The following is a 27,693-nucleotide window of genomic DNA, read 5'->3' on the forward strand; positions in this document are numbered from 1 at the left end:
CAAAGAAAAAGAAGTGCGGGAAATCTGTCTAGATTTCATGGCACTTAAATGGTTATCCTTAAGCCGATGATTAGAGGCTCAAACATGGTTGGATTATCACAAAACTTGGTGAGCTCATTCCTCGCTTAGGGTACTCTGATGTCTTAAGTTGGTTTGAGGATTGGTTGAGTAAAGCATCGGATTTGAGAGATGTTTTGTCAGTTTGGGTCATTAAAATTTAGAACAGAGCAGTTTTGGTAGATGATTTGTTTGGACAGTCAAATAGTGTCTGTTTGAGCTGAATTTTGGTCAGTAGTTAAAGGATTATTGGATCTATATGCCTACCAAAATTTGTGCACAATGAAACAATAGTTTGTGAGATATGAACTGAAAACCAAGGTGTATAGAATATGTAATTTCTCTATTGACTATTATCATCCCTCATACTAGAAGGTTGTGTTTGTAATTGATGCCAAGATTAGCAACCTAGTCAATGTTTTGCTATTAGATAATCCTTTAGATGCCCTAGAGAAGACTCCTTGCACCCCTTTGTGCCTTGCTTTTGCGCTCTGATATCAACAATGGTTGAGCAGTCAAGGTGTTCTACAAGTCAATTTGTGCCTTTGCGAGTCAAAAACAATTTGAAAAGTGTCAAACAATAGGTTTTAGATTATGATTTTGAGTTGTTGATTGACATTAGAAAGGAAGCTTCAATGTTAAACGTAGTTCAACAAGTAAGCTATGTTGGATTGAAATTATACCAGCAAAGGAAAGTTGTACTCAAGCTACTTTGGTAAAGGACTGGTTTTCAAAATTTGTGAATGAATCTTCGACCACTATTGTCCTCCGAGCATCACTATTCTCCTTCTCAGTAACAATCTTTAACATCGGCTCGTCCTTTGGTACTTGCTATGTGTTTTTACCCAAGAGATTGCATTAGATTCAACCTAGATAACTGTTGCCACTTGGATACGAGGATTCCCTTAACTAATGATCATCGAAACCGCTGAGCCAACAGAGTCAGCTATCACATTCAGCGCTCACTCAATAGACTCAGATAATATAGTGTTGTCATTAGAGAAATAGAACTTCACACCTGGAACATTATGAAGTTTTCCATCAGTTGGCATTTGAGTGATTGGACAGTTATGACCGGCATAGGCATGGACTATTGGATTAGTCAGTTTTTCACCGCCTTAGAAGATGTTTACCCGATCTATGATCTCATCCCTTATAGAAAGTTTTACATGCTATGCCCAATAGAGAGGCAAAGGATGCGAGTAGTTCATTATACCACCCTTCATACACCAAGAACAAGTACTCAGAACAGTGTTGTCCTAGATTCCTCCCAAAGTAACAATGCTTCATGGGGTCAATGAATGAAATTCTATAGACAAAAATTTACTACAAAGAGCAAGTATCAGAAAGTTGTCTTGACCAAATTAGCCTCTCTGATGCTCGAAGCTAGGTAGCCTAATGCTATCGCAGATGTTGGAAAATGGATGACATGCTTCTCTTCCCTTAAAAGTCTTTCGCACCGAATCTTAGGGCAAGATTCTCATAAGGGGGAGGGTTGTAATTGTTTACACCAAAATTTGGAGAAGAGCGTGGGAACTCGCAGGCTTCCAAGATAGTGCCAATCAAGGAGTCGATTGTGTGAAGACTGATATCTGCCGATTCGGATGCGACACTGGGATCAATTCTCTTTAAATGACGTCAGCAGATAACGATGATGAGATATTATTGGCATCGAGAAGATACATATCGGACTCTACAAAAGGGGAAAGATTAGAGTCCACGTTATCTTAAAATAGAAATGTTTTCTTCGTACCAAAAATTGTACTAAGTTGTACTCAAATAGGATTTGTTTTTAGGCTCCGGGTATAAATATCAAACCCCAGCTATTGTAAAAGACACACAATCAATAAAATACCAATCATTTACTTTTTTTTGCTCTGGCCACCCCTTAGGAGTAGGAGTAGAGTAGATCTTGGTGAGTTCTTCAGCAAGTATGGGTGCATTGATCTGGTCGACCTCCACTGTGACTCTTGTATGAGTTAGTTATCGACTCTTGTCTAGTTCAAGTATGGCTGCATTGATCCAGTCGACCTCCACTTCTTGAACTAGATTAAGGTCAAGTTATCAGCTCTATCTAAGGGTGGCATTCCTTTGGATAGATTCATTAAGTTACCGATATTGCTTATTGCTTCCTTTATTTATTTAATTACAGCAATATCACTTCGCCCGATTAGGATTGATCTAGATCGGCCTTATATCCTTTTTAACCCATTGTTTGTTAATCTAAACTGATCTGATCTGTACTTTAAATGATGAGTTATGTTTTATCGGCTGTTTTACACCAATCTTGATCATGCATAGCGTGCGGTTAAGGCATATTTGATCTTAAGTAGATCTATTGGCTAGCGAAAACTATTCCATGGCCCGTTATCATGGCTTGTGTGATTCTGCCTCACACCCCACTGTTAGCACCATGGAGTGGGGATGATTATTTGGTAGATCTATTCCTAAGAGGACATGATCTTAACTGTGCACTATGCCTGAATCGGTTGTTTTAGCTGATATCGAGCGCTTTCACGAACAGTTCGCATCACAAGATCGTTGAAGTAGCGATAGGTTGAAAGATGTGTTAGCCCCATGATCTTATTATTGTATTACAACCTGCATGATTCTACCTCATGCCCCACTAATATTAGTAATAAGTTAGGGTCATCGAGTCTATTGTTGTTTCTACGGCCTGCATGATTCTACCTCATGCCCCACTAGTTATAGCGATAGAAGAGATCTAATATGTTCATTAGATTTATCTCTATTAAATGGTTGAATGATGATGAACTATTTCTTTTATAAAGGAGTTCGGTTACTTGCAGTCATTGGCTTAGCATGAACTAATTATTGTTAATATCTTGTTGCCATTGACCAATATTTCCTTAAAGAATGATATTCATCTTGAACGATAACCGATTCTTCTTACACAACCCCATTAACTTTAACCGATTTATTCTTATGAATATGCTGGAATCAACTATTTAGTCGATCTCCTTTCATATCGGCTCTCAGAGCCACACATTCAGGGCTATCTGGCAACACCAGGCATATTTCTTCCTTAATTACTAATAAACTTTCTCTCCTTGTCAACTGCAGGGTCAAATTCACTGGCATGTCTTGGGAGGAGTGCGTAGGATCGACCACCCCTATGCTGAAGCTAGGCGGATCTCTAGCTCCATCGAGCGGACCCTTCTGGCTTGCTCGTGTGTCCCCGGCATGGGATGAAATTCTGTGTCGACATGCATTTCTGGCACGCCCAGTTGGACCCCACAATTGTCATGGTGGTTCACAACAACAATGGCATCCTTATGATACATTATGAAGATCTACCTGATGGAGATAAAGGTGTCATCACCAAAGCTATGGAAGAGTTTTAGAACAAGTGTTTGTTGTCCTACACCAAAACATGTGACAACACAATTATCGACATAGAATTTTCATCCCATGCCGAAGACACACGCAGCATGTCAGAAGGGTCTGTTCTATGGAGTTGTTGATCTAGGCTAGCTTTAGCGTAGGGATGGTCGATCCTACGCACTCCTCCTGAGATGTTCCTATCAATTTGACCCTATAATTAGCAAGGAGAGGAAGCTTATTAGTAATTAAGGGTGAAACTTGCCAGTGTTGCCAAACAGTCCTGAATGTGCGGCTCTAAGAGCTGATATGAAAGGAGATCCACTAAACAGTCGATTCTAGAATGTTCATGAGAATAAATCGGTTAAAGCTCATTAGGTTGTATAAGAAGAATTGGTTATCATTCAAGATAAATGTCGTTATTTAAGCAGATATTAATCAATGGCAATAAGATGTCAATAATGATTGGTTTATGCTAAGCCAATGATTACAAGCAACCAAACCCCTTTTATATAAAGAAACAATTCAAAACCATTTAACCGTTTAATAATGATAAATCTAATGAACGTGTTAGATCTCATCTATCGCTATGACTAGTGGGGCATGAGGCAGAATCATGCAGGCCATAGAAATAACAATAGACTCAATGACCCTAACTCATTACTAATATCAGTGGGGCATGAGGTAGAATCATGCAGACCATAATACAATAATAAGATCATGGGGCTAACACATCTTTCAACCTATCTTTACTTCAATGGTCTCATGATGCGAACTGCTCGTGAAAGCACTCGATATCAGCTAAAACAACCAATTTGGGCATAACACATAGTTAAAGTCATGCCTTATAAGGAATAGATCTACTGAATAACGATCCCCACTTCACAGTGCTAATAGTGGGTGTGAGGCAGAATCACACAGGCCATGATAACAGGCCATGGAACGGTTTTTGCTAGACAATAAATCTACTCAAGATGCAACATGCTTTAACCGCACGCTATGCATGATCAAGATTGATGTAAAACAACCGATAAAATATAACTCATCATTTAATGTACATATTAGATCAGTTTTAGATTAACAAACGATGGGCTAAACATGATATAAGGCCGATCTAGATCAATCCCAATCGGGCAAAGTGATATTGCTATAATTTAGATGAATAATGAAAGCAATAAGCAATATCGGTAACTTAATGAATCTACCAAAGACTGCCATTCTATGGTAGAGCCGATAACTTGACCTTGATCTAGTTCATGCAGTGGGGGTCCACCGGATCGATGCAGGCATACTTGAACTAGGTAAGAATCGATAACTAACTTATACCAAAGTCATAGTGGAGGTCGACCAGATCGATGCAGCCAGTACAAATAGAGGTATAAGCCATGACGGTACTTACAACAAGTAGTGGAGGTCGACTATATCGATGTAGCCGTACTTACTGAAGAACTCACCGAGATCTACTCTACTCCTACTCTTAAGGGGTAGCCAGAGTCGAAAAAGTAAATGACTTGTATATTGGATTGATTGTCCTCTTTTTACAATAGCCGAGGTTTGGTATTTATACCCGGTGCCTAAAAACGAATCATACTCAAGTACGAGTTAGTACAATTTTTGGTACGAAGAGAACATTTCTATTTTAAGGTAACTTGGACTCTAATCTTTCCCTTTTTGTAGAGTCCGATATGTATCTTCTTGATGCCAATCATATCTCGTCATCGTTATCTGCTGATGTCATTTGGAGAGAACCAATCCTAGTGTCGCATTCGACCCGGTAGATATCAATCCCTACTCAATCAATTTCTTGATTAGCACTAGTCTTAGAAGCCTACGAGTTCCCGTGGTCTTCTGCCAAATTTTGGTGTAAACACATGCCCCCCAATTTTGGGATAAAATGATTTTATCCCAAAATTCTAGTTCATCGGTTCACCATGCCACAGCTATACTATCCCAAGATATACGCACGTCTCCTAATTTTCTGGCCTAAGTTTTATATAACATCCCAACAGTACCTTTTGTAACCTACTCGGCCTACTCGCTTTCTCCATCTTCCTTAAGCCAACTTTAACAGCCGTCGCCAGTCATCACCAAGGCCCCAAACCCTAGCAAACCACCTGTTCTAACAAGCCATCATCCAAGTGATCCTCACCAGATTCAAACCAATTTTCGACCATGATGGCGACCATCGATCACGTCCCTGAGGTATGTCTCCAAGTTTCCATTCTCCAATATCGGCTGCTACTATGTATTTCTTTTCTCCTCGAACTTATTTCATCCTGATTTCTTAGGAAATGAGGAACGAAATTTTGATTCCATCAGCCGTTTCCCCCAATGTCGCAGATCCGACCAATTTATAAGAGTACAAGTACAATGGCAGCCTGCAAGCGGTCGCACTGTCATACTTGAACCCATATAAACCCGGTAGTCCGTTGAGTACCACGATGGGTCTCGATAAATGATTTACAACAACCAAGATCGTACAGGATTCAACATACATGCCACATATTACATAAAGTTCACAGATACATTTCGTCATCAGAGTACGAATAAAAGTTATTACAAACCGAGTTTGATAAATAAAGCGGAAGCAAATAAGTTCAAAAATTAAGTTTCCAACATAGTTTAATACAGTGCCAAGTCAGATCACGGTCCACAAAAGCAAGGATAGGAATTAATAAAGAAGCCTGCCCAAGGCTTACTCCTCATCCACAGTAGGATAGAAGCAACTCTTGCAATAACCGTGATACACAGTGCCATCTGCAACAATGGGAAATAAAACCCTGAGTACGAGAAGGTACTCAGCTAGGCTTACCCGTCATGAAACAGAAATAAAATGACTCCAAGGATTATGCAAGGCTGTATAAGTGGGCGTAACTTGACAACATTTTTGTGTAAAAGCAATTGAATCATGGTACAGTTACAAATCCTTTACCAGGTTGATTATAGCTATCCATTTCTAGATTAGCAACTATCCTATGCCAAACATGTGGTATATCATTTAGAAGCATACAATAGTAACCATAGCAGGTATTGAAATTCCATATTAATCCGAACCATCATGTTTCATAACACAGTTACTACGATGTTGGGACTAGCCAAGTTTCTCAGTATCCGGGAGAGACGGCGATTCAAATCGATTTCAACCAGCTGAGAATTTATTCCTAACACAAACCCAGGTCTACCAGCCACGATAGCCTTAGGTCACCTTTGGTACAACTCAGGTACATATTTTGTGGGTCCATACCACGCCACACAATCTGGAACACCAAATGACAGGATGCTCAGGCCAAGCCTGCCCTTGGGCTTAGTCTGATCATTCCCCGGAAGGAGCGCACAATAGAACGGTTCCCAGCCTGAGTTGAATTACTCGGCTTCATGGTCGGAATGAGTTATCTGGCCAGCTAGGTGAGAGGCATGCGTTCAATCTTGTCAGAAGCGCCAACAATGGTACGGTCCTTAATCGACATAGACAGGGATAGATCCACACCCAAGACCTCCATGTCTTGTTGCTTCTCTATTGACTTCCCATCTGGTCTTGATTTACTTTTACCCCATGGTTCTATTCCATGATAGTAGATATAGCCAACCGTGCTCCGGTATCCACCTACATCTCGCAGGTGACACGATATCACCCGACTTCTACCGGTCTAAGCATGGCTAAGCATATATCCGATCCTGGACCTATACCGGCAAATGTACTATTTTTCTTAGCATCCATATTTACTATTTTTTCTTAGCATCCATATACTACTAGGATTACCTCCAAAAATTTTCATGAATTTTGGATTCATAAATAATTAATAAAAATTTACACAAGGATTAACTATTCATAAAAGAAAAATCTATAACTATAGATCTACACATGCACTGGTCCTCAAATTTTTACCAGAATTCATATATGCTAAGACTAGCTTACCATAAAAAATTTCATAATTTTTGGAGCGTAGGAACTCTAGATATAAAATAAACAAATTTGAATGCATTGAAAAGCACATTTCAAATCCCTATTTAAATCTCCAAAAATTACTACTATAAATATCAAGAACATATTTTTCCTAAATACTACACTTCATAAGGAGCACTACCAAATTTATTTCACAATTTTTGGAGCCTGCAAACTGAAGATACAAAAATTACAAAACATGTGAAATCTGCATACAAAATGAACTAGATTTAAAACATGGAGTCACTGACCGGTGGGACCCGCTGGTCAGGGGACCCCATGAGTCAGTGACTCGAAATAGGGCAGCGGCGCTGCACAGTGCTGGCGCGGCCAGAGCTTGTCAGCCGGTGTGTTCTCTGGCAAAACCACGGGCACCATCATGATCTACAACTCAAGACGCGTCGGATGGTCTAGGTGGTGACAGTGCTAGTGCGGCGGAGCATGCTCGTCGCCGGCCATGGCGGCACGGCTGGCGCTGCTCAACTCAGTGCCAGCCATCTTCGGCCATGGGAAAGCTAGGAGAGGCGCACAACAATACCATGGTGTCCTAGTGACTTTATTTCAGCAACAAACGCTTCACGCAAAGCTCCGACGATGCTTGACCACGGCGCGGTGGTGCGGGGGTGAGAACGCGGCGGCGCGGGTTGTCGCGTTCCATGCCGGCGGGATCACTAACGAAGGTAACTGTCTTAGCACCGGCTAATACACGTCCTGACCAAACGCTAATGCTCAAAATCGAAGGAAAAGCACAAGATGAGCCGAGCTATGGCTAGCTTGCCGTGGAGGCGGCCATGGCGACCGAGAACTTCGACGAGAAAGGAAATGGCGAATATGCCCTCACTGAAGCGTGACAGCCGCTGCAATCAAGACGAGGGGTGGAGGGAGGTGTGGCGTAGCTACTGGGCGAGATGGAGGCGGTGGTGGTTCGACGTAGCGCACGTGAGGCGACGATGGAGGCGGTGCTGTGCTCGGCGGCATTGCCTGGTTCCGCGGTGAGAGCAAGGAAGGGCGCTGGAGAGGGAGAGAGCTGGCAGTGAGCGAGTGGAAATGGAGCGGGCGCACGCTGGGGAGTTGAAGGCACGCGTCTGCCTGCCTTGGCCGCGCTGGGCAGAGCGCCGGCAACGCGTGGCTAGCCTCGCATCCACTGCGGCGTTCGCGTTCTGGCATCGGTCGGCCACCGAGCGCTGGTTCAGTTCGTTAGTCATCCACGAAGCCGAGCCTGACATTGGGTTTTCACATCGATCAAACTCCTAATCCGTGGACTTCTAGCCAAAACTTCCTAAACCAAAGTTGAAGACCGAAGTACCAGCTACAATTTTTGTTCAAAGAACTAATTCTAATTCGCAACAGAAACGGAGTAAAATCACCCTAAACATCGGCTGTCAGTCAGTCAAGGTTCATGACTTAGCAAAAATTTGCTAAGTGTTGCAAATGTTGATTTCTCTAATTTTTGTGATCCAAATTCACACATGTTAGGAGCTGAATCAGTCAAAGACCCAAAAATAAAAGTTGTTCCTTATTTCAAATACTACAACTTTGCTTTAGTGATCTCCTCCATGCAAGGTCTTTAACACCTAGTTCAACTTTGGTCAAACATGTCACTTTTAATTGATGATACACATCAAAGCATGGCTTAATGACCTTTTTACCCCAAACCATGAATATCAAAGTTGTTCATAATGATACTCTAAACATGTTTAAGCAATTTGCAAGGTCATTCAATCATTTCATGTAGTAGTCACTCATAGGGCCATTTAAAGTAATCACATGAAACATGACTTAAGGACTTGATCATGGAAAATGACATTCATGAACCATGTTCCAATTGTGAACCTAAGCATTGCCAAAATATTTTGGTGACTCATTTTAACTAAGTACATGTGTCCACTCATGATCATATGAATATACACATGGAGACATGAAATAACGAGAAAGGTTGCATATGTTAATGAAACATGCGATAACAAGCAAATGTTGTAGATGTTTCAATCAAATGTTTCAATTGTAAATGCTTGTTTATGAATGCGTGATGATCATGCTCATGTTATGCAAGTCAAGTTATGCAAGGCTAACACCCGAGGTGTTACAACCCCTCCCCCTTATAAAAATCTCATCCCAAGATTTGCAAGACCTACCATTCTTGGAAAAAGGTGGGATAAACTTCTCGCAGATAATCTTCTCCTTCCCATGTAGCATCTTGTTCACTATGATTGTTCCACATCACCTTATAGAACTTAATAATCTTACTCCTTGTCACTCTCTCCATCTCCTCTAATACTCGAATTGGTTTTTCTTCATAGGTCAAATCCGATTGAAGCTGCACGTTGGTGGGTGCAATAGCTTCTTTAGGTACTCGAAGACATTTCTTTAACTGAGAAACATGGAACACATCAAAGATTGCACTCATCTCTGGTGGAAGTTGTAACTTATATGCAACATTTCCTTTTTGTTCCAAAATTTTGTATGGCCCTACATATCTTGGTGAAAGCTTCTTTTTCATCCCAAATCTTTTCACACCTTTCATGGGTGATACTCTCAAGTATACATAGTCACCCAATTCAAAAGTCAGTGGTCTTCTTCTTATATCGGCATAACTCTTTTGTCTTGATTGAGCTGCCTTCATATGTTGTTGGATGATACGTACTTGCTCTTTGGCTTCGTTGACAAAGTCAATACCAAAGTATCTCCTTTCACCGGGCTCAATCTAGTTCAATGGAGTTCTGCATTTTCTACCATATAAGGCTTCAAATGGAGCCATCTTGATACTAGCTTGATAACTGTTGTTATAGGAGAATTCAGCTAAAGGTAACCATTTCTCCCATGAACCTTTTGAAGATATAACACAAGCTCTAAGTAAATCTTCTAGGATTTGGTTCACTCGCTCTGTCTATCCTGAAGTTTGCGGATGATAAGCTGAACTTCTGATTAGCTTGGTTCCCAAAGCCTGGTGTAAGTGCTCCCAAAAATGAGCTATGAACTGTGGTCCTCGATCTGAGATTATAGTCCTAGGTACTCCATGCAGTCTCATGATCTGGGAAACATATATCTCATCATATTTTCCAACTATATACTGTGTATTCACGGGTATAAAGTGTGCTGACTTGGTGAGATGATCAATAATAACCCAGATTGAATCATGACCTTGTGGCGTCATTGGAAGGCCTGTGATAAAGTCCATGCTGATTTCCTCCCATTTCCATCCTAGAATAGGCAATGGCTGAAGTAATCTAGCAGTTTTCATATGGATAGCTTTTACTCTACTGTAGTTATCACACCTAGCAACATAGGTTGTGATCTCTTTCTTCATCTTAGTCCACCAAAAATGGGTTTTCAAATCTTGATACATCTTACTACTACCCGGATGGATAGACAATTTGGATGAGTGAGCTTCATCTAAAATTTGATTCCTTAGCTCATGGTCTTTTGGTACCACTAGCCGATCCTCAAACCATAATACACCTCTTTCGTCCAATCTAAAATGTTTGGTTTTACTGCTCTTGCATTTTTCTCTTGATGTGACTTATTCCTACATCTGTCTGCTGTAGCTCTATGATTTTGCTCTCAAGTGAACAACTAATCGTGATATTGTGTAGTACAGTAGGATGTAATAAGTTGAATCCCTCTTCCAACAATGCTTCCACAGTGTTGCAACGGGACTTCCGACTGAGTGCATCGGCTACTACATTAGCATTACCCGGATGGTAATGCACTTCTAAATTGTAGTCCTTAATCAATTCTAACCATCTTCGTTGTCTCATGTTCAGCTCTGGCTAGGTAAAGATATACTTGAGGCTTTTGTGGTCAGTATAGATATGACATACATTGCCCAACAAGTAATGTCTCCATATCTTTAATGCATGGACAACGGCTGCAAGTTTCGAATCATGTGTAGGGTAGTTGACTTCATGTTTCCTCAGTTGCCGAGAAGCATATGCAATTACTCTCCCTTCTTGCATAAGCACACATCCCAAACCTATTCCTGATGCATCACAAAATACATCAAAAGGCTTTTCAATGTCTGGTTGTGCTAGCACAGGTGCGGTAGTCAATAAAGTTCTGAGGGTGTGAAAAGCTGCTTCACATTCTAGTGTCCATTTGTACTTCTCATCTTTTTGAAATAGTCTGGTCATAGGCTTAGCTATCTTTGAGAAATCTAGAATGAACCGATGATAATATCCTGCTAACCCTAGAAAACTCCGAACTTCATGAACCGAAGTTGGGGCTTTCCAATCCATGACCTCTTGTACTTTTGATGGGTCTACAGAGATTCCATCTTTGGATAAAATGTGACCTAAGAAAGGTACTTTGCTCAACCAAAATTCACATTTGCTAAACTTGGCATATAGCTGATGCTCCCTCAATCTAGATAGGACAATCCTCAGATGCTCTTCATGGTCTGACTCATTTTCTGAATAAATCAATATGTCATCAATAAACATGACCACAAACTTGTCAAGTTCGAGCATGAATACCGAGTTCATCAGGTACATGAAGTAGGCTAGAGCATTTGTTAGTCCAAAAGACATAACCAAATACTCGTATAAGCCATACCTAGTAGAGAAAGCAGTTTTAGGTATATCCTCTGGTTTGATCTTTATCTGATGGTAGCCTGATCTCAAGTCAATTTTGGAGAATACCTTTGCCTTCGCTAGCTGATCGAACAAGATGTCGATGTAGGGCAACGGATATTTGTTCTTGATGGTCACAACATTGAGTGGTCTATAATCTACACACATCCTTAGTGACTTATCCTTCTTTTTCACAAACAAGGCTGGACATCCCCACGGAGATGAGCTAGGTTGGATAAGACCCTTGTCCAATAGATCTTGCAATTGAACCTTAAGTTCTGCTAACTCATTGGGTGGCATTCTATAGGGCCTTCTGGATATGGGTGCCGTACCTGGCACTAATTCGATCTTAAATTCCACGTCCCTATCCGGGGGTAGACCTGATAATTCCTCTAGAAATTCACAAACCACGGGGATATCACATATTGTGGTGGTTTGGATAGCACAGGCTAAATGCTGGGGTTCAAAATCATGGGAGAGTGGTACTAGAAAAGCATTCCCTCCCGTGGGTTCTCTTAACATAATAGTACGAGTGCTAGTGTCAATAAGAACACCATGATCACCATTTCCTTCTTAACATAATAGTTGGTTGCAGTTGAAACATGGTTGATTACTTCTGAATCCGGTGGAGTTGTCCTGATCACCATTTCCTTTTGGTAAGGCAATAGTGAACACCTTACGGAATGGTTTCTGTGGCCTATTATTCTGAGCGTTAGGTGGTGAAGGCCTAAACTTGGGTGTAGGTGGATGGAATTGTGGCCTAGTTGTGATAGGTGCTTTTGACTGGAAAGATCCGGATGCACCGGCCTCATATGCCCTCTTGCGACCCTTGGCAACTGCATGCATGTTGTTGTGATTTTCTTGGGTCAAGGCATCACTAATAAACTCATTGTACATGGCACACCTAGAATTTGCCATAGTCTTCATCAGTTTAGTACCCAAACCTTGCTTGAAACTCTCTATCTTTTTCTCTTTAGTATCCACGAAACTTGGAGCATATCTTGACAAGTTGTTGAATGCATGCATATATTCTGTGAGTGACTTAGTTCCTTGAGTGAGCCTCATAAATTCGGCTGCTTTTATGCGCATTAGGCCCGAGGGGAATATGGTGTCCCCTAAAAGCTAGCTTGAACTATTCCCAGGTCACTCGCGCATTAGCAGGCAAAGACGACTGGAAATGTGTCCACCAGATCCCTGCTGGTCCTTGCAATTGATGAGAAGCATACTCTGCTTTTAGATGCTCCGTGACCCTCAGTAGATGGAATTTCTGCTCAATGGTATTCAGCCACTCATCGGCCTGCAGTGGTTCCTCAGCCACCTTGAAGATTGGAGGCTTCGTATCCAGAAACTCCTTGAATGTACTGTGCTAATTTGGCTTGGCCCCTGGTTGATGTGGGTGGCCACGAGCAGTGTTTTGCGCAATGAGGCGCAAAGCTTCCTCGATTGTCCTTTGGCTCCCCAGGAACTGGGTAAAGAACTCCTGAGCAGACGGCGATGGTGGGGGTGGCAAGTCGTCATGGTTGCCATCCTGGCTACCACCAGCTCCAGCACGAGTGCGCGTCATCTGCAAAGTTGCAACAATAAGTGATTATTGGTTGATGTCAAGAGATTGCAGATGAATTAGGTACTCATGCCAAACTAAAATTACTGGAGAAAATTCTCAAAAGCACAATAAAAACAGAGGCATAACAATTCATTCTCTCAACATGACATCACCAATTTGACCACTTATCGCGCTCATAATGCATGCAAATTTAAATCGTGATTACCGACAAGGACTGGAATTGCATTGATGTTCATCCAAACGTGCGATTAATCAACATTACATGATAGTTGGGTTACTAATGCCAAATTCGAACTACAGGTCCATTACATGAATAAAGGTGATACATTAGACCTTCCACTAAGTGCTAAGCGATCTAATCCTCATCATGATCACTATCGAGGTCAGATGTAGGATCATCTCCTTCCTCAGGCTCCACTTCTTCTTCAGGCTCTACTTCTTCTTCTTCCTCGTCCCCTTCTAGATCCATCTCTGTGGCTCTAGGTGGGACATAAGGGTGGAGCTGGTTGTTCAGTAGATGAACCTCTTCATGTAGATTATCATTGTATTCTTCCGCATTGGCCAACTGCTGCCCTAGCTCGAACTGTCGAGCTCTCAGGACATCTTCCTTGGTCTAGGCCGCATTCCTTTGGTGAGTTAACTGAGTCATCTCTTCAGTGAGCCTCTCAATCTCGGTGTCGTGCTCCCTCTGAAGCTGATGTCGGTCCTCGCAGGCATGACCAAGAGCACTAGACACACGTCTGAGGCTACCTTCTACTCCATCTAACACTCTCATCACTGCGAACATGGCGCTCATGGAAGGGTTATTGCTGTTCTGCCCTTCGGCTGCACCAATCTCCAAAGATCTTCCTCTTGCCTGCTGCCATGAGTTAGTGGAGGGGTTACCCCTCGGAAAGACTCCAGCCAAAGCGACTGCCAGCTCCTGAGGAAAATGATCCATGATATCCCTCAGGATCCCAAAGGCTGCCCTACCAGCTGCTTCTTCAGCAGTCCTGCCAGTTGACTCATAACACCCGCCTGTCCACTCAGAATTGTCACCTTGGGGACAAACAATGGCCTCCATAGTAACCAAGAGACCTTCCCCCAATTGCTCATTCGCCTAGAAGTAGCGGGGTTCCATTCCATCAGGATAGCCTACATAGCTGAGCACTCTCCACAAGAGTGTAGGCATCCCAAATTCTCCAAGAAATGTGTGACGTTGACGTGTATGTGGAGCAAGCTGACGGCTGGGAGCTCTACCTCCGATGGACTTGCGAGCAGTCTGTTTGGTGCGTGCCATCTGCACCATTAACATGTACCCTTTGATGAGTAAGAATTTTATAAGGGGAGGAACAATGTAGTTATGTGAATGGTAATTATCATGATGCATGCTTGTTCCGTACGTCCTCACAAACTTAGGAAAAATTTGTTTCTAACGGTAGACAAGGTGGCATACATACGTTCTCTCACAAATAGCGTAACTAGTCGAGCTACACGTTTCGTTGTTAGTGTACCTACATAAAATTTCATCTCAGCCCTAAACCCATAATGAAATATGTAGAATGTAATTGTAAATACTTCCATATATGTATATCCATACATATACTTCCGTATCAATCTACCTGACAATAATTTAAACCCACAATTAAATACGTACCATATACGCATGTAGGCATGCATACATAGCCATATCAAAGCTAACTCTCCCCGACCGCACGCTCACATCTTGCGGTCATACACTCATCATCTTACCTTGGCGTAGAGGCATTTGATCCATGCATTACCACTCAAGTGAATGGCATCCATACAATAGCACGCCGTATGGACGACGAAGTAGAAACCCCCATGTTAGTACTTAAATAGCCACCTAATAGTCCTTAATTTGGGCATAAGGAAAGTGATCATTGGCACACTTTAGATTTCAAATACCTATTATATAACTATTAGTTGCTAGAGGAGGGTTTTTGGAAAACAAAACTTTTTGTTTTAAATACACTTGTGACAAATAACGTTGAATCTTGCTCTGACTTCATCCAATTCATGCCTAAGATTACACTTATCGATAACCCGGGCAATATTATCAAATCTGTTGTGTACTCCCTCCCTTGTATAGAGATGAGTACATTTTTGACTATCTTTTTGGTAGTAACAGTTCCCCCTGCTGAACTTATGTTAAAACCCCCTTTGCTTACTTCAATTATTTCTTGATCATGTCTAGATGCAAATGCTTGACTCATAAATGAATGAGAAGCTCCTGAATCAAATAAAACAACAGCGGGATGCTTGTTAACGAGAAACATACCAGCCATGACAACTTCTCCGACGGGCACTTCCTCCACAGCGGTATAATGCACTTGTCCCTGACGTGCCCTGGCATTCACCTGCCTCTGTTCTGATTTGGGTTGCCATTCCTCTTGGGGTGGGGGCACTCCTTGGACCAATGACCCAGTTGGTTGCAGTTGAAACATGGTTGATTACTTCTGAATCCGGTGGAGTTGTCCTAATCGCCATTTCCTTTTGGTAAGGCAATAGTGAACGCCTTACGGAATGGTTTCTGTGGCCTATTATTCTGAGCGTTAGGTGGTGGAGGCCTAAACTTGGGTGTAGGTGGACGGAATTATGGCCTAGTTGTGATAGGTGCTTTTGACTGGAAAGATCCGGATGCACCGGCCTCATATGCCCTCTTGCGACCCTTGGCAACTGCATGCATGTTGTTGTGATTTTCTTGGGTCAAGGCATCACTAATAAACTCATTGTACATGGCACACCTAGAATTTGCCATAGTCTTCATCAGTTTAGTACCCAAACCTTGCTTGAAACTCTCTATCTTTTTCTCTTCAGTATCCACGAAACTTGGAGCATATCTTGACAAGTTGTTGAATGCATGCATATATTCTGTGAGTGACTTAGTTCCTTGAGTGAGCCTCATAAATTCGGCTGCTTTTATGCGCATTAGGCCCGAGGGGAATATGGTGTCCCCTAAAAGCTAGCTTGAACTATTCCCAGGTCACTCGCGCATTAGCAGGCAAAGACGACTGGAAATGTGTCCACCAGATCCCTGCTGGTCCTTGCAATTGATGAGAAGCATACTCTGCTTTTAGATGCTCCGTGACCCTCAGTAGATGGAATTTCTGCTCAATGGTATTCAGCCACTCATCGGCCTGCAGTGGTTCCTCAGCCACCTTGAAGATTGGAGGCTTCGTATCCAGAAACTCCTTGAATGTACTGTGCTAATTTGGCTTGGCCCCTGGTTGATGTGGGTGGCCACGAGCAGTGTTTTGCGCAATGAGGCGCAAAGCTTCCTCGATTGTCCTTTGGCTCCCCAGGAACTGGGTAAAGAACTCCTGAGCAGACGGCGATGGTGGGGGTGGCAAGTCGTCATGGTTGCCATCCTGGCTACCACCAGCTCCAGCACGAGTGCGCGTCATCTGCAAAGTTGCAACAATAAGTGATTATTGGTTGATGTCAAGAGATTGCAGATGAATTAGGTACTCATGCCAAACTAAAATTACTGGAGAAAATTCTCAAAAGCACAATAAAAACAGAGGCATAACAATTCATTCTCTCAACATGACATCACCAATTTGACCACTTATCGCGCTCATAATGCATGCAAATTTAAATCGTGATTACCGACAAGGACTGGAATTGCATTGATGTTCATCCAAACGTGCGATTAATCAACATTACATGATAGTTGGGTTACTAATGCCAAATTCGAACTACAGGTCCATTACATGAATAAAGGTGATACATTAGACCTTCCACTAAGTGCTAAGCGATCTAATCCTCATCATGATCACTATCGAGGTCAGATGTAGGATCATCTCCTTCCTCAGGCTCCACTTCTTCTTCAGGCTCTACTTCTTCTTCTTCCTCGTCCCCTTCTAGATCCATCTCTGTGGCTCTAGGTGGGACATAAGGGTGGAGCTGGTTGTTCAGTAGATGAACCTCTTCATGTAGATTATCATTGTATTCTTCCGCATTGGCCAACTGCTGCCCTAGCTCGAACTGTCGAGCTCTCAGGACATCTTCCTTGGTCTAGGCCGCATTCCTTTGGTGAGTTAACTGAGTCATCTCTTCAGTGAGCCTCTCAATCTCGGTGTCGTGCTCCCTCTGAAGCTGATGTCGGTCCTCGCAGGCATGACCAAGAGCACTAGACACACGTCTGAGGCTACCTTCTACTCCATCTAACACTCTCATCACTGCGAACATGGCGCTCATGGAAGGGTTATTGCTGTTCTGCCCTTCGGCTGCACCAATCTCCAAAGATCTTCCTCTTGCCTGCTGCCATGAGTTAGTGGAGGGGTTACCCCTCGGAAAGACTCCAGCCAAAGCGACTGCCAGCTCCTGAGGAAAATGATCCATGATATCCCTCAGGATCCCAAAGGCTGCCCTACCAGCTGCTTCTTCAGCAGTCCTGCCAGTTGACTCATAACACCCGCCTGTCCACTCAGAATTGTCACCTTGGGGACAAACAATGGCCTCCATAGTAACCAAGAGACCTTCCCCCAATTGCTCATTCGCCTAGAAGTAGCGGGGTTCCATTCCATCAGGATAGCCTACATAGCTGAGCACTCTCCACAAGAGTGTAGGCATCCCAAATTCTCCAAGAAATGTGTGACGTTGACGTGTATGTGGAGCAAGCTGACGGCTGGGAGCTCTACCTCCGATGGACTTGCGAGCAGTCTGTTTGGTGCGTGCCATCTGCACCATTAACATGTACCCTTTGATGAGTAAGAATTTTATAAGGGGAGGAACAATGTAGTTATGTGAATGGTAATTATCATGATGCATGCTTGTTCCGTACGTCCTCACAAACTTAGGAAAAATTTGTTTCTAACGGTAGACAAGGTGGCATACATACGTTCTCTCACAAATAGCGTAACTAGTCGAGCTACACGTTTCGTTGTTAGTGTACCTACATAAAATTTCATCTCAGCCCTAAACCCATAATGAAATATGTAGAATGTAATTGTAAATACTTCCATATATGTATATCCATACATATACTTCCGTATCAATCTACCTGACAATAATTTAAACCCACAATTAAATACGTACCATATACGCATGTAGGCATGCATACATAGCCATATCAAAGCTAACTCTCCCCGACCGCACGCTCACATCTTGCGGTCATACACTCATCATCTTACCTTGGCGTAGAGGCATTTGATCCATGCATTACCACTCAAGTGAATGGCATCCATACAATAGCACGCCGTATGGACGACGAAGTAGAAACCCCCATGTTAGTACTTAAATAGCCACCTAATAGTCCTTAATTTGGGCATAAGGAAAGTGATCATTGGCACACTTTAGATTTCAAATACCTATTATATAACTATTAGTTGCTAGAGGAGGGTTTTTGGAAAACAAAACTTTTTGTTTTAAATACACTTGTGACAAATAACGTTGAATCTTGCTCTGATACCAGCTGTCGCAGAACCGACCAATTTATAAGAGTACAAGTACAATAGCAGCCCGCAAGCGGTCGCACTATTATACTTGAACCCATATAAACCCGGTAGTCCGTCGAGTACCACGATGGGTCTCGATAAATGATTTACAACAACCAAGATCATATAGGATTCAACATACATGCCACATATTACATAAAGTTCACAGATACATTTCGTTATCAGAGTACGAATAAAAGTTATTACAAACCGAGTTTGATAAATAAAGCGAAGCAAATAAGTTCAAAAATTAAGTTTCCAATATAGTTTAATATAGTGCCAAGTCGGATCATGGTCCACAAAAGCAAGGATAGGAATTAATAAAGAAGCCTGCCCAAGGCTTACTCCTCATCCATAGTGGGATAGAAGCAACTCTTGCAATAACCATGATACACAGTGCCATCTGCAATAATGGGAAATAAAACCCTAAGTACGAGAAGGTACTCAGCTAGACTTACCCGTCATGAACAAGAAATAAAATGACTCCAAGGATTATGCAAGGCTGTATAAGTGGGCATAACTTGACAACATTTTTGCGTAAAAGCAATTGAATCATGGTACAATTACAAGTCCTTTACCAGGTTGATTATAGCTATCCATTTCTAGATTAGCAACTATCCTGTGCCAAACATGTGGTATATCATTTAGAAGCATACAATAGTAACCATAGCAGGTATTGAAATTCCATATTAATCCGAACCATCATGTTTCATAACACAGTTACTACTGATGTTGGGACTAGCCGAGTTTCTCACTATCCGGGAGAGACGGCGATTTGAATCGATTTCAACCAGCTAGGAATTTATTCCTAACACAAACCTAGGTCTACCAGCCATGATAGCCTTAGGTCACCTTTGGTACAACTCGGGTACACATTTCGTGGGTCCATACCACGCCACACAATCTAGAACACCAGATGCCAGGATGCTCAGGCCAAGCCTGCCCTTGGGCTCAGTCTGATCGTTCCCCGGAAGGAGCGCACAACAGAACGGTTCCCGGCCTGAGTTGAATTACTCGGCTTCGTGGTCGGAACGAGTTATCCGGCCAGCTAAGTGAGAGGCATGCGTTCAATCTTGTCAGAAGTGCCAACAACAGTATGATCCTTAATCGACACAGACAAGGATAGATCCACACCCAAGACCTCCATGTCTTGTTGCTTCTCTATTGACTTCCCGTTTGGTCTCGATTTGCTTTTACCCTATGGTTCTATTCCACGATAGCAGATATAGCCAACCGTGCTCCGATATCCACCTACATCTCATAGGTGACAGGACATCACCCGACTTCTACCAGTCTAAGCATGGCTAAGCATATATTCGATCCTAGACCTATACCGGTTAAAGGTGTAATATCTGGACAAGGAATTTACATGCATCAAGTGGTTCCATTCAACTCTTATAACCTAATGCATCAATCATAAGTACTTAAGTAAACATTTGTAAATTATGGGGAGACTTATAATGCTCCAGGGCTTGCCTTCGTAGAAAGGAAGTAGGGCAGTGGTCAGGACACTCTGGAAGCTCTTCAGAGTTCTGCTCCACGCCTTCGGGAGGTGCGGCTTGTGGATCCTCCTGCTGATTCCCTTCCTCTACTTCTTCGAATTCTAGCAATGTGATCTCTTCCTCCGATCCTAGATGCATGAGTATGGCATAAGTATTACGAATGCATATATGTTAACAAGTGCATCATGTTTATTGAGTAGGTGCATATCTCTTCTCGATTATTTAATTAACTATTTCCACAATGCATCGATTATGCCACAAAACAGTAGCTACTTGTTTCACTCATAACTAGAGTTCTACTAATCCAAACACAGTGATCCTAGACTTTCTGGAAAGCTGATCAAATTCTCTACAACTTTGTTATTAACTATTTTTACAGTACCCATCAATTTCAACATGCAATTCATCCAACTCCAGAATTTGTCCGGAAACTATTCAACATGCAATATAAAGTAACACTACTTCTACTTCATGTAATCATTCCAAATTTGACAACATAAAATCTACCAATAGTGTAAGCATACCAAATACATTTTAGATAATATAATGGTGAATCCCAAACTATTTATTTAAATGCCTTTATTATTTTATTTTGATATCTAGGTTAAATAATAAACATATACCAGCTTTGCTTCATAAATTCTCAAAATTTACAGTGCCTTACTAATGCTATCAAAGGACTACTATAAAAATTTCATGTCATTTTACCAAGTAGAACATCCTATGCAAAAATGACAAGGCAGCAAGGCTTGAAATAGCATAAATGGAAAACTCTATTAAAAAGTGTCAAGCAATATATTTACTATTTTTCTTAGCATCCATATACTACTAGTATTACCTCCAAAAAGTTTCATGAATTTTGGATTCATAAATAATTTATAAAAATTTACACAAGGATTAACTATTCATAAAAGAAAAATCTATAACTGTAGATCTACACATGCACTGGTCCTCAAATTTTTACTAGAATTCATATATGCTAATACTAGCTTACCACAAAAATTTCATAATTTTTGGAGCACAGGAACTCTAGATATGAAATAAACAAATTTGAATGCATTCAAAAGCACATTTCAAATCCCTATTTAAATCTCCAAAAATTACCACTGTAAATGTCAAGAACATATTTTTCCTAAATACTACACTTCATAAGGAGCACTACCAAATTTATTTCACAATTTTTGGAGCCTGCAAACTGAAGATACAAAAATTACAAAACATCTGAAATCTACATTCAAAATGAACTAGATTTAAAACATGGAGTCGCTGACCGGTGGGACCCGCTGGTCAGGGGACCCCACGAGTCAGTGACTCGAAATAGGGCAGTGGCGCTGCATAGTGCTGGTGCGGCCAGAGCTCATCGCCGGTGAGTTCTCCGGCGAAACCACGGGCACCATCGTGATCTACAACTCAAGACGCGTCGGATGGTCTAGGTGGTGACAGTGCTAGTGTGGTGGAGCATGCTCGTCGCCGGCCATGGCGGCATGGCAGTGCTGCTCAACTCAGTGCCAGCCGTCTCTGGCCATGGGAAAGCTAGGAGAGGTGCGTAATAGTACCATGATGTCCTAGTGACTTTATTTCAGCAATAAATGCTTCACGCAAAGCTCCAACAACGCTTGACCACGGTGCGGTGGTGCGGGGGTTAGAACGCGGCGGTGTGGGTTGTCACGTTCCACACCGGCAGGGATCACTAATGAAGGTAACGTCTTAGCACTGGCTAATACACGTCCTGACCAAACGCTAATGCTCAAAATTGAAGGAAAAGTGCAGATGAGCCGAGCTATGGCTAGCTTGTCGTGGAGGCGGCCATAGCGACTGAGAACTTTAGTGAGAAAGGAAACGGCAAATACGCCCTCACCGAAGCGTGACAGCCGCTGCAATCAAGACGAGGGGTGGAGGGAGGTGTGGCATAGCTACGGGCGAGATGGAGGCGGTGGTGGTGTGACATAGCGCACGTGAGGCGACGGCGGAGGCTGGTGCTGTGCTCGATGGCGTTGCCTAGTTCCGTGGCAAGAGCAAGGAAGGGCGCTGGAGAGGGAGAGAGCTGGCGTGAGCGAGTGGAAATGGAGCGGGCGCACGCTAGGGAGTTGAAGGCACGCGTCTGCCTGCCTTGGCCGCGCTAGGCAGAGCACCAGCGACGCACGGCCGGCCTCACGTCCACGTGGCATTCGCGTTCTAGCACCGGTCGGCCACCGAGCGCTGGTTCAGTTCGTTAGTCATCCACGAAGCCGAGCCTGACAGTAGGTTTTCATGTCGATCAAACTCCTAATCCGTGGACTTCTAGCCAAAACTTCCTAAACCAAAGTTGAAGACCAAAGTACCAGCTACAATTTTTGTTCAAAGAACTAGTTCTAATTCACAATGGAAACAGAGTAAAATCACCCTAAACATCGGCTGTCAGTCAGTCAAGGTTCATGACTTAGCAAAAATTTGCTAAGTGTTGCAAATGTTGATTTCTCTGATTTTTGTGATCCAAATTCACACATGTTAGGAGCTGAATCAATCAAAGACCCAAAAATAAAAGTTGTTCCTTATTTCAAATACTACAACTTTGCTTTAGTGATCTCCTCCATGCAAGGTCTCTAACACCTAGTTCAACTTTGGTCAAACATGTCACTTTTAATTGATGATACACATCAAAGCATGGCTTAATGACCTTTTTACCCCTAACCATGAATATCAAAGTTGTTCATAATGATACTCTAAACATGTTTAAGTAATTTGCAAGGTCATTCAATCATTTCATGTAGTAGTCACTCATAGGGCCATTTAAAGTAATCACATGAAACATGACTTAAGGACTTGATCATGGAAAATGACATTCATGAACCATGTTCCAATTGTGAACCTAAGCATTGCCAAAATATTTTGGTGACTCATTTTAACCAAGTACATGTGTCCACTCATGATCATATGCATATACACATGGAGACATGAAATAGCGAGAAAGGTTGCATATGTTAATGAAACATGTGATAACAAGCAAATGTTGTAGATGTTTCAATCAAATGTTTCAATTGTAAATGCTTGTTTATGAATGCGTGATGATCATGCTCATGTTATGCAAGTCAAGTTATGCAAGGCTAACACCCGAGGTGTTACACCCAACATCTATTTTCTTGGGCCTATGGGTGATCCTGACCCATCCTGATTTCATTTGCTAAGAAACCAACCAAATCCCCTTCAAACATTCTGCAGTGGATTTGTTTTCTTGGAATACCAAAACATCTCTTCAGAAATTGGCCAAAGATGCCTAAGGGATGGAGAAATTGGTTCCATAGGATATTCGAGAAAAAGGGTGCAGATTGGGAACTTTATGATCTGAATCAATGCTTGACTCTTTCAATATCTGGAATGGAGAGGAACGACTTACTTCTGATTGCTGCATCTTATTTCTGGTCCAATGCCCAGAATTCTTTAATCTTTGGTCATAGCCCAATGACTATTACCCTGGCCGATGTTTACATGTTGACCTGGCCTCAAAATAACCGGACCAATACAGCCTTATGAGTACTTGAGTGCTGGCTCCAAGAAATTAGCCAAAATAGCAGACTGCACAGGATGGGCCGGTTACATTCTTAACCATGTTAAAGATGGGTCAGCTGTCAGCGATTGGGAATACATGGCTTTTCTGAACATGTGGTTGGAAAAATTTATTTTTTGCGGTTCATCTTGTGGTCCAACCTATAATCACAAACTCATGGTGGAGCACCTAGCATTAGGCAAAGATGTCCATCTTGGAAAATATTTGCTAGGGGCTGCTTATCATCTAATGTACTAGGTGGCTACTCAATTACTAAAGAATGAACCAGTGCATACTGTCAGCGGCCCTTGGTGGCTAATACAACTGTGGCTTAACTTGTATATGCATAAGTTTGTGAGGCCTGATCTCAAAAGCCTTAGTTTCCCTTCTTCCAATTTTTATTAAGAATATAGAGGTGAAGAAGGAAGAACTCGATAGTGCATGAGCTATGGTGAAGCCTTATCGGCCATAACAATTGATTTCGATATTGGCCACCTCTTTAAGAAGTTTTACAGAGGATTTGGTGTAGACTTCCTAATTTGGTTACCATATGATGATGAGAATGAAGAGCTGGCTTTCCCATTCGAGTTTCAATTTGAGTCGGGTTGTTCAGACGATGCAGCAGCTACAATCTTCAATTCTTTCATCAAGCCCTATGTTCTTCCAGCCGAGTTTCGTCATGGCCGTGGTAAAATAGCCACAGGCTCTTTTATTCCTAGCAATCTTCCGACATATGAGTTTTTACAACCGATCCTTTGTGGCTTGTTAGTTTGGTTTTTGTCAATTGCCTCCTTAGCTATTCTTCAAGGACATACTGAGGCCTCGAGAAGATATTAGTGGGTGCGGGAAGCCGGTAGAGTTTTTCAACTAGGATCAGATCTCCCTTCCCTCTGTTTGCATGATTGGATTAGAGTCAGTCTTTCTTCTACTCCCTTTGACTCTTGGTGGTAAGAATGGTGCTCCCATTTTTTCTGTGGATCAGTCCATCCTTTGTGTATATCCCTAGGATGGAAAACTTACTTCTGACGGAGAGGTAATTTGCTATTTCTCTTCAAGAAAACTGCTTGACAAATTCCTCTATTAACCGTCCTAATCAACCTTTTTAGGATGTTGAATTTGATCCTCCAAACTTGGATAGGAAGGGGCATCCTATAGCTTACCAGCCACCGAGCTCGGTTTCAAGAATGGGATCGACTGCACCTTCACTGAAGAAATTGATGAAAACTCCTACTGGCCCCATAATTGTGACATATTCAATCTTCAAAGTGCAAGGTGGTCCAAAGGGCAACCTAGAAAACCACTACTAGGAAGAGACTCCATAGAACAAGACCATTAGCTGCTCAGGTAAACAGTTTATCTTCTTCTCAAAAAATGATATTTACTTCCTCATCTCATCCCTTCACAGTTATCAAGCATTGCATCCCAACCTGTTCTAGGTGCCGAACTACCATCCTAGGCGTTCGACTCAGCACCAACTGAAATCCCATCGACTGTTCCACGAAGGGAGCCGATCCTAGTTGAAATAATTGATACTTCCACAACAACAGAAAATGTGAGTTTTGACTTCGATGATTACCGGGGTATTTTCTTTTCATTCAGTCTTTTACCCTTCATCTGATTTCCTGTTGCACCAGATACTTCTTAACGAAACAACTATGTAAGATCAGGAGCCTGATAGTCCGCTCAATGATCCTATTGACGTTGAAGGTGGTTTTGCCGCTGGCAACACTTAGACTGTTGATTCCCTAGACACCGAGCCCAGTTTTGAGAATGGGATCGACTGCACCTTCACTGAAGAAATTGATGAAAACTCCTACTGCCCCCATAATTGTGACATATCAATCTTCAAAGTGCAAGGTGGTCCAAAGGGCAACCCAGAAAACCACTACTAGGAAGAGACTCCATAGAACGAGACCATTAGCTGCTCAGGTAAACAGTTTATCTTCTTCTCAAAAAATGATATTTACTTGCTTGTCTCATCCCTTCACAGTTATCGAGCATTGCATCCCAACCTGTTCTAGGTGTCGAACTACCATCCCAGGCGTTCGACTCAGCACCAACTGAAATCTCATCGACTGTTCCACAAAGGGAGCCGATCCCAATTGAAATAATCGATACTTCCACAAAAGCAGAAAATGTGAGTTTTGACTTTGATGATTACCGGGGTATTTTCTTTTCATTCAGTCTTTTACCCTTCATCTGATTTCCTGCTACACCAGATACTTCTTGATGAAACAACTGTGTAAGATCAGGAGCCAGATAGTCCGCTCAATGATCCTATTGATGTTGAAGGTGGTTTTGCCACTGGCAACACTCAGAGTGTTGATTACCTAGACCAGCAAACAACTAATGGTGAGGGAGTTATTTGTTCAATTTATCTCTACCGTAAACATGAACTAAAAATCTTTCGATCTTTGTAGATGCCAATGTTGAGATTTCTACGCTGACTCAACCAGAAATCACTAGTGTTTTGTCAGCCATTCCTTCCCTTCAAATAGAGGCTACTATAGTAAAGGTGTTGTACCTCATCTTGCTTTGTTCATTCTATTATAAAGTGATCTAATCCTCTTAATCAAGTTTTCCCTACATAGGCATTTGATCCCCCAGCCCGGAGCTACTCTCTCAATCTTGAGGAATATCTTGATGAAGATGAGATCAGATCGTTAGCTACTTCCTCTAGCAAAGCTCTATCGAAGGAGACCAGAACTCAGCTAAGACACATATTGCCAATGCTTGAGAAGAACATTGCTGATTTGGTCCAAGATACAGATTCAATGCAAAGAGTCTTCTTGGCTATAAAGGGTGATCCATCTCCAGCCCTCTCTAGAGTTTTATCATATTTGTCTACTTTTGAAGATCAAGCCTTGAAGGTGAAAAAGACTCAAAGGATTCTATCCAATCATGAAACTTTGATGGCCAAGGATAACTCTAACAGACAAGAGGCTAAAGAGTTGATGCGGCTGATTGATGATTTGAAAAATTCTTCCCTTAGGACTGATCTAGAGTTTTACCAACTAGGAAATCAGGCGTGCTGAACTTGAGAAGGAACTAGAAAACATGAAGGCTGCTATTGATCGTCGCAAGTCTACTCTAGCCCAAATACCTGATGCCATCAAATAGAAGAAATAGGAACTATTGGCCAAAGTGAAAGGAAGCAGAGCCATCCGTAGTAGTCTTGAGAAGACTCCTGGAATAGCCAAAGAATATGAGCAAAAGATTGTAGAAGCTGATATTGTTTGGCTAGAAATATTGAAAATTATCTAGGATGTTTTGAACTCATAACCCATAGGTTAACACATGTATCTTGTGTAAAACAGACGATAACCAAACTTTCCTGTTGTCTCATTGTATCTCTTGTTTTAGCTAAAGAGCCGATTTAAAACAGTCGATCCTAGACTTCTAATCTCAATCCAATTGAGTCTGAAAACACGACTTTCATTAAGAGAACCCTCTGATTTTCTACCTTCAAGTCACCCAACATCGTATTCTCTTCAACATTATTGAGGTGACAATTCACCTTATATTAATTGCGGTTATCTACCACACTTCCCAAGGCGTTCACCTCTTCGCTTCATGGCTTCAAATACCAGCCAATGGTTTCAGCCTCGAACACATCTCCACTCGCAACTATTCCTTTGCACTTCTCCACCTTCCAAAACCCTATAGCAGTTCCCTTCCCTTCTTGTAGATCTAGTCAAATCCTTGGCCGATGAGGATAAGCACGGCAAGCGAGAGGCGGAGATCTCAGAGGAG

This window comes from Miscanthus floridulus, chromosome 15 (assembly GCF_019320115.1).
Source record: "Miscanthus floridulus cultivar M001 chromosome 15, ASM1932011v1, whole genome shotgun sequence".
In the NCBI taxonomy this organism is placed as follows: domain Eukaryota; kingdom Viridiplantae; phylum Streptophyta; class Magnoliopsida; order Poales; family Poaceae; genus Miscanthus; species Miscanthus floridulus.